At 40.6% G+C, this 12206-nt stretch overlaps 1 pseudogene across 1 annotated transcript; it reads right to left on the bottom strand.

Moving 5' to 3' along the window:
• Positions 1–6000: 6000 nt before the first annotated feature.
• LOC146499786 (uncharacterized) lies at positions 6001–11945 on the bottom strand (annotated as a pseudogene). The gene is made up of 7 exons (XR_014870042.1): positions 11684–11945; positions 10750–10803; positions 10356–10598; positions 9978–10235; positions 6702–6950; positions 6498–6601; positions 6001–6278 (listed from the first exon to the last, which is right to left on the bottom strand). The product of XR_014870042.1 is annotated as an uncharacterized LOC146499786 (transcript).
• Positions 11946–12206: the final 261 nt, after the last annotated feature.

The following is a 12206-nucleotide window of genomic DNA, read 5'->3' as shown; positions in this document are numbered from 1 at the left end:
TTAACTCCTTTTAATGAGATTAACACTGACAGCACAAATAAAAATATATCATACACAACATGATAAAGCAACAAAAATGTGGATTTTGTTATAAGGGTTAATAAACATCTCAGTTCCAAAAAAATCTGAATTTTCTCGCTATTTTTTTTGATGGGTTGGGTCTTACAGGGTTAAATCTTCCTGAGACATTCCTCATATTCGTCCATTCTTGGAACTGACAGTGAATCCCCTGCATGAGGTTGGAGTTGTGTTTCCTCCCAGCAAACTGGGACCCTTTATGTGTTAGACAAACATGCTAACACTATCAAAATACATTAAAGCATTAATTGTGTTGCTACAATTGTATCTCGGGAATGCTGCATTCATAAAAGACAGTCAAAGGCCAATGGTAGTTTTAGTTATGGCCGCTAGCCGCTGTGCTGTCTTCGGACAGCCGGTTTCCGGATTGTATTACATCATGGCTACTGCTAAGGTGCTGCTCTTCCGGGCTCTTCTCACTGGGTTTGTTCTGCAGTCCATACTCCAGCCCATCTCCTCCACTCTGAGGTACTCGGCATCAGAGCTACTCTATCTGCGCTTCCAGCACCTCTCGACCCTCCCGCCGGCTTTACTGCTGCACCTGAACATTGCCTGGCGCCCGCGACGAAAGTCTGTCCACCGTGGATCCAGACGGAATTACAGGATCGACAGCAGGGATCCGATCCCTGTGGTCATCTCCCAAAAAACTCAAACTGTTTCTTTCTCTCAGTCTGCCCCATGGTATTTATCTAAACATCGCCAACTTAAAGCTACTGGACGCTGCCTGGAACGTCTCTCCAGGAAAACAGGACTTACTATTCATAAGGACATGTATCTCAGTCATATACAACACTATAAAGAAGCTATTCATCATGCTAAATCTACCTCCTACACCTCTGTTATTGAATCCGCTGAACGAAACACTCGCACTTTGTTTTCTACATTACATAATATTGTTAAACCCCCAGATACCTTTGCCATACATACACACTCTGCTGCAGTTTGCAACAGATTTATGAACTTTTTTATACCAAGATTGAGAATCTTTATCAACAATTGCCCTCGTCCTGTGATATGGTCAATTGTTCTATCTGCATTTTTTGTCCTTCTCAACTGTCTTCCCACAATAATTCCGCCATCTTCCATAATTACTAAGTTAAAGTCATCATCGTGTAAACTCGATCCACTGCCGACTAATCTTGTTAAACTCTCATTCCCATCTCTTGCCCCACTGATTGCTAATATCGTACACTTCTCTTTTAAATCTGGTTCTGTTCATTCTTCTCTTAAAACTGCAATAATGAACCCAATACTGAAAAAGAACGGTTCAGACCCTTCCAATCTAAATAATTTCAGGCCAATTTCAAATCTACCTTTCTTAGCCAAAATTCTGGAAAAGATGGTGGCTGCACAGGTTCATCATCTCACTGGAAATAACTTGTACGAACAGTTTCAGTCCGGCTTTCATGTCACAGTACAGAAACAGCTCAAGTAAAAATCACTAATGATCTTCTGCTTGCAGCTGACTCTGGACCATCCTCATTCTCCTTGACCTTACAGCAGCTTTTGACACTCCCACCACATCCTTCTTCACAGATTAGCATCTATTGGCATCAGTGGTACAGTCCTCGCCTGGTTTACCTCTTATCTCTCTGGCCGCTCACAGTTTGTTCAATTACTCACTCACAAATCACGATCTACTCCAGTTAATTCCGGTGTACCTCAAGGCTCTGTCCTGGGTCCTTTACTTTTTGTCATCTATCTCCTACCCCTAGGTAATATTTTCAGCAAGCATAACAGCCAGTTTCACTGCTATGCAGATGACACCCAGCTCTACCTCCAAACCCACAGCTACTCTCCCACCCACATCCATTTCTGACTGTTTAAGTGAAATCAAGGTCTGGTTTACTCACAACTTTCTTAGGCTTAATGGTAACAAAATAGAATTCATTTTAATAGGCACCAGATTAAAACAACCTGAAGTCTTTCACTACCCAAACTCTGTTGTCTAGAGTTGGATGCCTCGACACCGGTCTTGGACATGGTCTTGGTCTTGTCTTGGTCTCGACGGACTTTGGTCTTGGTCTTGTCTTGGTCTCGACGGACTTTGGTCTTGGTCTTGTCTTGGTCTCGGCGGACTTTGGTCTTGGTCTTGTCTTGGTCTCGACGGACTTTGGTCTTGGTCTTGTCTTGGTCTCGACGGACTTTGGTCTTGGTCTTGTCTTGGTCTCGGATCCCTCGGTCTTGTCTTGGTCTTGCTGTCTCAGATCGACATAGTGGTCGGGAGAATTGGAGTCAACAGTATCCATGACACACAACGTAACGTTCGATAATGTGTCACGTGCAAAAGCATCAGCTCTAAGAGCCGTGCTTACAGAGTGCTTTGTAGCGAATCAGAAGAGTCGACTCCCATTGAGCGAGAGCCGGCTCCTCACTTAATTTCCTCTCAGCTGCTCAGCTCTCACACAGTGGCTCAGCTATGCTCCAGTCCCTCCATATTGTGGCCAATCACATGCGAGGATATAGGATAATATCATTATGTGAAAAACAGAGAGGGAGAGTGACGCAACAGTCAAGTGGAGCGTGCGTCTGTCCTCTCAGTAAGTGAGTCAGACAGCAGACAGTGGCGAGGAGGGCTGTGCGAGTGCATTGCAAAAACACATAAATATGCCTGACACCCGTAAACGAAGTAGCATCTGGCTGCAATTTAAAGACTTTTTTGTCTCGGTCTTGGTCTCATCTGGACTTTGTCTTGGTCTTGACTCGGTCTGTCTTGGTCTTGTCTTGTTCTTGGCGGTCTTGACTACAAGTCTACTGTTGTCACAAGCTCCCCTCAGCTTAAGAGTCTTGGTGTCATCCTTGACAGCACATATAAATAATATCACTCGGTTTTCCTACTTTTATCTCCGTAATATTAACCGTCTTCGTCCCTCACTCGCTCCAAACAGTACCGCCATACTTATCAGTGCTCTTGTCACATCTCATTTAGATTACTGTAATTCTCTTCTCTGTGGTCTACCTCATACATCCCTCCATAAATTGCAGTTAGTTCAAAATACAGCTGCTCGTATTATTTCCAGAACTAAATCCACTAGACATATAACACCTGTTCTTAAACAGCTCCATTGGCTTCCAGTTCACCTCCATGTCAATTTCAAGATCTTGCTTCTCACTTTCAAAGCGCTTCATAACCTCGCTCCTCCATATTTATCTGACCTCCATACATACTCACCCCATCGTACACTCCGCTCTTCTTCAGCTCCCCTTCTGTCTGTTCCACCTGCTCGCCTGACTCCAATGGGACTCAGAGCCTTCAGTTGTTCTGCCCGGAGACTTTGGAATTCACTTCCACCAGATCTCCGGACCACAAAGTCTCTCTCCACTTTTAAATCACATCTCAAAACCCATCTATTCAGAACTGCATACACCTGATCTGTCTTAGTTCATTGTTACCTTGCTCAGCTTTTATACTTTCATGCTTGTGTTTTTGTTTTGCTTTGTTGTTGTTTTTTACCTTATGTCTAAATCTTATTTTGCCATGTTTATTGTATTTTATTGCTGCTATTGTTTTTGTGTTATTGTAAGGTGACCTTGAGGGTCTTAAAGGCACCTATAAATAAATGTATTATGTGGCCAAGGTAGAAACACTTGCCATTGAAGCTAAAAATTTATAGTTAACCTATTTAATCACAGATATGTTGTAATTCAAGTTGCCAGGATTTTTATAAACTTCAAGATTATTATCCCAAACACACAATGGTTAGTCCAGCTTTCTTTCCTAAGATTATTTATTAATTTTTCTGTATTTCACACTTTATTTTAGATTTTCTTTTTTGTTTCTTTGCGGCTCTAGTTCCTCTTCAATTAGATTCAAATGAGCCAGCACACTTACAGTATCCGTTTGTCTCATAGTCACATTTTTTCCCCATCCGTCCATTCTCTTCCACGCATCATTTTCAGGGTTGCTGGGGGCGCTGGAGCCTATCCCAGCTGTGTTAGGGCGAGAGGCAGGGTACACCCTGGACAGGTCACCAGTCTGTCACCGGGCAAACACATAGAGACAGACAACTATTCTCACTCATATTCGCATTTATGAGCAATTTAGAGTTACCAATTCACCTATCCCCAGTAACTGCACGTCTTTGGACTGTGGGAGGAAGCCAGAGTACCCGGAGAGAAACCACTCAAACACAGGGAGAACATGCAAACTCTACACAGAAAGACCCCGGCCTGATGGTGGAATTGAACTCAGGACCTTCTTGCTGTGAGGCAACACTGCTAACCACCGGCACGGTGGCATTTCTGACACTCTTGGATGCCTATACCCACAGGCCATACATCTGAAACAGAAAGTTCTGTTTGTATAACCATGTATATATAGTTGGACTAATTGGAAATCACAGTTTTAATGTTTGTTTCAAATTTAAGTCACATTTGGTGTTTCTGTTTTTATCTAGTCTTCACCTTCATCTAGGCTGCACATCTTAAAAGTAATGAGACCTAATACAGAGCTGAATCATTTGACATTTATATTACACTTTTTTATAATGTGCATTAGGATACTTAAAATTCATCACATCTTCAGCAAAATAATTCACAACAGTTTTACTGAGAAGAGATTTGACTTTATGCAGAAAAGATATAGAATTAATAAATACTTAATCTGCTAGTTATTGCAGTTAGAGCAAATTCGTGCAGGTCATCTTCCTGCGATGATTTACAGCAGGGGTGTCAAACTCAAATACACAGTGGGCCAAAATTTAAAACTGGAACAAAGTCGCGGGCTAACATTAATATTTATTGAAAAAAAAATCTTCCTCCAGATATAAGAATGAATCTTTTCTTATGGACTCAAACAAGTTTTGCTGAAAAACTGAATATGGAACAAGCAAAGCTTAATACTAAACAATATATATATTAGCTGTATAATACCAGTAGGCCAGCTCTAATAGTAACTTGGTATGGCTTTGCGGGCCAAATGTGAGTAGGCTGCAGGCCAAATTTGGCCCGCGGGCCAGAGTTTGACACCTATGATTTACAGTGTCAGTGTGCAGGTGTCGTTTGGTGTTTTCAAGATTTCCTTTTATAAAACCAAAATGAAAGGTTTGTTGCGCCTTTAGCAGCTCAGCGTTAATTGCCAGTGCTCTTTGTGACATGAGATTACAGCCTTTAAATGCACAAGTGTGGGAAACGTTTAACAGATTAGTTCACAGGTAACCGCAAATAAAGTTCTAAATGTGATAAGATTTATGAAACATATGACATTTTCCCTGAGACTGCAAACATTGTGAAATTAAATAACACTTGACTGCTCATTAAGTGCAGATTCTTATCAACAGGAAACTGTGGCTGTGCCGGTTACTCATTCTTTCTTCTGATAAAGCAGGGCGTGAAAGTCGTTTCAGTTCACGGGTCACAAACAGCCTCATTTAATTTCAAGTGTGACAAATCAGTAAACACGCTGCATGATATTAAAAATAAACAAATAATAGAAATTTGAGCTTTTTCACATTTTCTCCTGGCTTTAAATTTTGCTAAGGACAAGTGAAACACACCTGCCACCCATCGCCTTTAAAAATATAACACTAAAAAAGTTTTTTTCTCATTAAATTAACTTTTCTTATTTACTGATTTAGTAGGAAACTGAGATGACTCAAGTATGTGTGACTTCACCAGCTTTTTTCTTTTGTCGATGGTTTGATTGGGTGACAAAGCAAAAATTTCCCAGGTACATTTATATAGTGCCTCAAGGCGCTTTATATAAATATATTTTACGTCTTTATGATTTAAACAGCTTGTCTAGATCTAGAAATACTTCTACCTTTTCAGAAGCTTCAGCTCCTGTAAGCTGATAACACCACACATGGATTAATAGTGATTAGTTATGATTTATTTTAGCACTGATTTTGCATTTATAAAGATATAAGTGTTTGCCTCTAGGTTGACCCAACCCATTTAAAAAAAAAAAAGACTGTCATGGAGTTCTACAGTAGGTCCGTTTTTATTAATAGAGATGATAATTTTGTACATGTCAGAAGAAGAATGTGTTCTTTGTACACATTTAAATTGTATCAGTGCAGAAGAATGTCAGCTTTGTTCGCACACTCCCTTCGCATACTTTGATATTGACAAAATTATATTTCAAGTTAATTTATCAAGTACAAACAGGGATCCGCCTATTAACAACATGTGAGGCAAATGCATAAGATCAATGTGCACTAGACTACAGGTGAGTCAGCAATTCAGCGCCTAAAAACGATCTGAGAGAAAAGAACACAGAGACAAGAAGATAAATTATTTATCTGATGAAAACTTTAAAAAAAAATGTTATTGACACTAAACTGATGCTACCAAATAATAAATACTGTATAATAATAATACTCAAACATAATAATAAACATGCTGCTACTACTACATCCAAAAACTATTTGTGTAATATTTAATAATGATAATAAACTGTGCAACATGAAGAGCCTCACCTGTTCTGTACTCAATCACAGTGTGAAGGCAGCAGCAATGCCGAAGGCAAGGAGCAGCAGGGCTGCAGTTTCTTCAGGGCGAGTGGATAGACTGCGGTCTGTCACTGAACACAAGCAGAAAGCAAAGATCTGAGTCAAGTATCAGTAAAAACAGTTAATATCCTGTAAGCTTTACATCAAACCATGGTTTTTCAGCCTGTCTACCTTTCATCTGTACAGTTTTTAGGGCTGTAACTGTCTTCCTTGAGGCAGTATTTTGCACTTCACACTTGAGAGTCACCGATTTAAGCGGATGATCCACTGTCATCTCGATCACATTGCCCCTCACGGTCTGACTGTCCACAGACGACAGGAAGCGACAAGAAGGGTGACATTCGGCAGTACACACGTATTTATACGTTTCCGCAATTTCTACAACGTCTGGGCCTTCAATCTGAACCTTTGATGGTCCAACTGAAAGAAAGATAGTGAGGATAAATCAATTCATCAATTATCTACACTGTTTACGCCACATGTACCAGAGTAAAGATGATAGCAGACAAATGATGGTGCTGAATCTAGTTGTTTCTTCATGGTTTGTGAAACACATTGTCGTACAAAGTTAATATACAATTACCTGGTCAATATCTCTTTTGAACACACTACCCACAAACCTTTGTCATGACAGCAAACATTCGCTTATCACTTCTGTTTCTTAGGTTAGGAAGGTAGCTAGTAGCTAGCTATACTGTAGCTGTGTCCCAAAACGTAGGCCGCATCCTTCGGAGGACCTGGCCTTCGCGGTCTACGTGGACCGGGTCCTTCGAAGACCGACAAGGCCGGAAGTGCGAGGCTGTGAAATGGGACGGTCTAGCCTTCAGATCTGCGTCACCGTCGTCTCGGTGGAGTTAAATAAACTCGGCCGTCTGCTCCTTGCTATCTAAATATAACCGGACGCTGGTGTAAATTCTCGACCATCTCACACTTCTGTTTAATCAGTTTTCTGTTTGACATTTATTCAGCTGTGTGAAAATCTCAGAGGAACCCACCCGAGGGATTAATAAAGTTCAATCTAATCTAATCTAATCTAATAACTTTGATCTCAGCCAAACAAATTTACTCTGGAAAAAATAATACACAGAAAAAAGCCAAACAATTAAATTTTTAAGTTATCCGAGTGACTGCAAAAGTATTCAGCCCCCTTGAACTTTTCCATATTTTGTCACATTACAGCCACAAACATGAATCAACTTTATTGGAATTCCACGTGAAAGACCAACACAAAGTGGTGAACACGTGAGAAGTGGAACGAAAATCATACATGATTCCAAACATTTTTTACAAATAAATAACTGAAAAGTGGGGTGTGCGTAATTATTCAGCCCCCTGAGTCAATACTTTGTAGAACCACCTTTTGCTGCAATTCCAGCTGCCAGTCTTTTAGGGTCTGTCTCTACCAGCTTTGCACATCTACAGACTGAAATCTTTGCCCATTCTTCTTTGCAAAAACAGCTCCAGCTCAGTCAGATTAGATGGACAGCGTTTGTGAACAGCAGTTTTCAGATCTTGCCACAGATTCTCGATTGGATTTAGATCTGGACTTTGACTGGGCCGTTCTAACACATGGATATGTTTTGTTTTAAACCATCGTTGCCCTGGTTTTATGTTTATGGTCGTTGTCCTGCTGGAAGGTGAACCTCCGCCCCAGTCTCAAGTCTTTTGCAGACTCCAAGAGGTTTTCTTCCAAGATTGTCCTGTATTGGGCTCCATCCGTCTTCCCATCAACTCTGACCAGCTTCCCTGTCCCTGCTGAAGAGAAGCACCCCCAGAGCATGATGCTGGGGATGGTGTGTTCAGAGTGATGTGCAGTGTTAGTTTTCCGCCACACATAGCGTTTTGCATTTTGGCCAAAAAGTTCCATTTTGGTCTCATCTGACCAGAGCACCTTCTTCCACATGTTTGCTGTGTCCCCCACATGGCTTGTGGCAAACTGCAAACGGGACTTCTTATGGTTTTCTGTTAACAATGGCTTTCTTCTTGCCACTCTTCCATAAAGGCCAACTTTGTGCAGTGCACGACTAATAGTTGTCCTATGGACAGATTCCCCCACCTGAGCTGTAGATCTCTGCAGCTCGTCCAGAGTCACCATGGGCCTCTTGGCTGCATTTCTGATCAGCTCTCCTTGTTCGGCCTGTGAGGTTAGGTGGACGGCCTTGTCTTGGTAGGTTTACAGTTGTGCCATACTCCTTCCATTTCTGAATGATGGCTTGAACAGTGCTCCGTGGTATGTTCCAGGCTTGGGAAATCTTTCTGTAGCCTAAGCCTGCTTTAAATTTCTCAATAACTTTATCCCTGACCTGTCTGGTGTGTTCTTTGGACTTCATGGTGTTGTTGCTCCCAATATTCTCTTAGACAACCTTTGAGGCCGTCACAGAGCAGCTGTATTTGTACTGACATTGGATTACACACAGGTGCACTGTATTTAGTCATTAGCGCTCATCAGGCAACGTCTATGGGCAACTGACTGCACTCAGACCAAATAAGAGTAATATTAAAACTTAGTAGCAGCCGCCATTGTTGGAAACTGGAATTGGCTGGGCCGCGCTATGAATTCTGGGATAAGGTGGACCACGAAGGACACACCCGACCCATCCTTCAAATTCGGGGAAATGAAGGACGCATTTGTTGGCCGCATTTGAAGGAGCCGACGAATTGGGACAGCCCCCGTCGCCCGGCTGTGATGTAATCGGTCTTCAAATGCAGCCTCCGAAGGATACAGCCTACGTTTTGGGACACAGCTAGGGTTATTGTTAGCCATTTATAATTCTTAGATACAAATTTACTACCCATGGGTCAGAGCCAGCCAGCAGGGTTGGTAAAAGAAAAGGATCAAAGCAGTTGTGAGATGAATAAAGAGGATCAGTGCAACTTTTGGTACACAAATCTCTTGCTTTTGTTAGTAAGGTAAAATGGGATGTACAACAACTCTTTTAATATCTGAAAAACATTTTTTCATCATTTGTAGCTCTTTCCAGTAGTTGGTGATTTTGTTTGAAGTTGTTTAAGTGTGGTAACATATTAGAACTTACTGCAGTTTGGGGTAAATCTTTATTATGAACCTAATAGTTTTGCATTGAAGAAAAAATGATTTTTGTCTATACTGTCAGTTATGGTTCTTAGAAAAAAAATGAATTGGTGCATCACTACATAAAGCAAGTCCCTTTGACACTTCTGTTTTTGTAGAAGATTAAATATGGTACAAAACATCTAAACCTATAAACTTTAGAGTTAGCAAATGAAAGGCTTGCAGTTCTGCTTGGGCAGGCTAACCGTCTGTAACAATCTTCTTTAAATATTCAACTTCCAGATTTCTTCTATTTAAATTTTTTTTACTGGAACTTAAGAAGTAGCTATGACCATATCCCTCTTTTATTAGTAAAATAATCTTTGTGTAAAGGTATTTGCTCCCAGTTTTGCATTTGTCTCCAAATCTTCACTTACATGTCACAGCTATCTTTTGAGTAGCAGTGGCAAACAGCCCAGATATGCGATTGGTGGCTTTGCAGGTGACAGTTTTGGAGGTGTCCATCTCCCGAGGAGTGATAGAAACAACATTTCCTTGACTACGGATCCATGGGCCTTTATCTGTCCTCCAGCTGTAGTAGCAGGATGGCTGACAGTACGCATAGCAATTATAGGTATGGCTCACTGTGGGATTCATCAAACTGGGGCCTGAAATGGAAACATTGGTAGGTCCAGCTATAATAGAAAAAAATATTTGTCATTAGTGGAACCAGTATGGGCTAGTGTGTAATTTTTCACATGACAATAACTCAGTGAAATGCTCCTACTTTTGTAAAAGATCTAACAAGCTCATACCTAAAACCTGGATGTTCTTTGTTGCCGTAGCACTCAGCCCCTTGTCGCCTGAGACTGTACATGTCACTGTTAAAGAAGGTACCCAACTATTAATAGTAAAGGCTAGCATGTTGCTTTGACCCACGGCGCTCTGTCCATCCAGAGACATGGAGTAGGTACATGCCCCACAACTGGAACCGCACTCAATGCTGCTTGGCACACCCACTGTCACATAGTTTGGGCCAATAATGACTGGTTTCAAGCCTTCAGAAAATGTCACAAAAATTAGTACTTTATTGCACATAATGTTCAAATTTCTTTACAGCTACAGTTGATTTATTATATATTGTTCATGATAATACCTAGAACAGCATTAGCATAAGACTTGTGTTGAATTAAATGTAAAATCACTTACCACTGTCAGCCAGTTCAGAGGGCTTTCCATCTGAAGACAGTACTGGGTGAAAGCCTAACAACCAGTAAAGCATACTACATAAAACATGTAAGCTTTTAAGTTTACAAGAAAATGTAGGCCTAAACAAAGGTTCAGCTATTTTTTGGAGTTTTCGGTCATACAAGGTAAGGAGCAGATTGTTAACAAGTTTTTTTATTTGGGATTGTTTTTATTAATCAACTCTATTTGCTGCTTATTTTAAGCTAACAAGTATGTGAAGAATCATCTAACGTTAGCTAACATTACTGCAGGCTCTGTGCTGACTTTACACTTCTTCTGTACTTGTGTTTATAATTACACCATGTTAGTATTATCTTGTTAATCATGGCCATAGACCTATGCATATATCTGTGTAGCTTCTTGTCATCCAGGTCATGCTAATTTAAGGAGCTTGGAAAGAAAAACAACTGGACTTCATTTCACCTCACCATAAAGAAGTCCAGCCGCTTTTCTTGCCAAGCTCCTTGGATTACTGATGCATAGGCTTACACAGGCTGATAACTAGATATTATTAACTATTTTACTTGGGAGGCTTAAATAAATTGCATAGCCTTCAAATTGTTTTTATGAATAATCTTCACATGGCTCCATAAGTTACCCACTACTAACTTGGCAGCTGTTGAGCTTAAAGTTATACAAAAAATATAAGATAGCAAAATATATTTTAAGAATCAAAAATAATAGTGCTCATAATATCTAACTTGATTCAATTTACTTTTTTATGTAGCATGCTTTTGTAGATAAATGTTAAACGTAAGAATTTGGAAAAACAGCAACAAAACTGAAAAAGCAGAAAAGGGTTAACTGTCAATAGAAACGCATTAGCCCTATTACAGTGTGCCACGGTAACTTTTTTATCACAGCTACATTTGAATTCATCGAAGGATTGTGTTACCTGCCAGAAACAGAAACACCGAAATTCTGATGACATTTGTGTTTTCTCCTTTTGGTTTGGATGTGAAGGTATTATCCATTTTTACTGTACGAAGCTGAAGTGTATCTCCGGGAAACAGTCCACTGACACAGAGCAGTCAGGCAGCCAGTCAACATGACTAAGCACACAGCTCATATCAGTAAGAGCTGAAAAGAAATCACCCTTCTTCGTCACCGAGCAATCCATTGCTTTTGTTTCGTAGCACAGTGCGACCCATAGTGGTTACACAGAATTTCATCAGCTATGTATAACTGATTTAGATGGATGAGTTTGTGCACCTTGGGTCAGTTTTCCAGAAGCTGAGTTTAAAGAGCGGAGAATTACACTGCAGCAGTACTCCCATCTTTGGGCTACAGGCTCAGAGCCAGATAAAAGGAGTGCTTTGAATCTAGGCTGGTGATAGTTGTAGAGAGTAGCCCAAAAAGGAAATGTCACAGGTCTGACCACTTGAACAGCAAACATTTAAATAGAAAGGCATTTATAT

This window comes from Neolamprologus multifasciatus, chromosome 17 (assembly GCF_963576455.1).
Source record: "Neolamprologus multifasciatus chromosome 17, fNeoMul1.2, whole genome shotgun sequence".
NCBI lineage: Eukaryota > Metazoa > Chordata > Actinopteri > Cichliformes > Cichlidae > Neolamprologus > Neolamprologus multifasciatus.
This window is presented reverse-complemented; position numbering and strand designations above follow the sequence as displayed.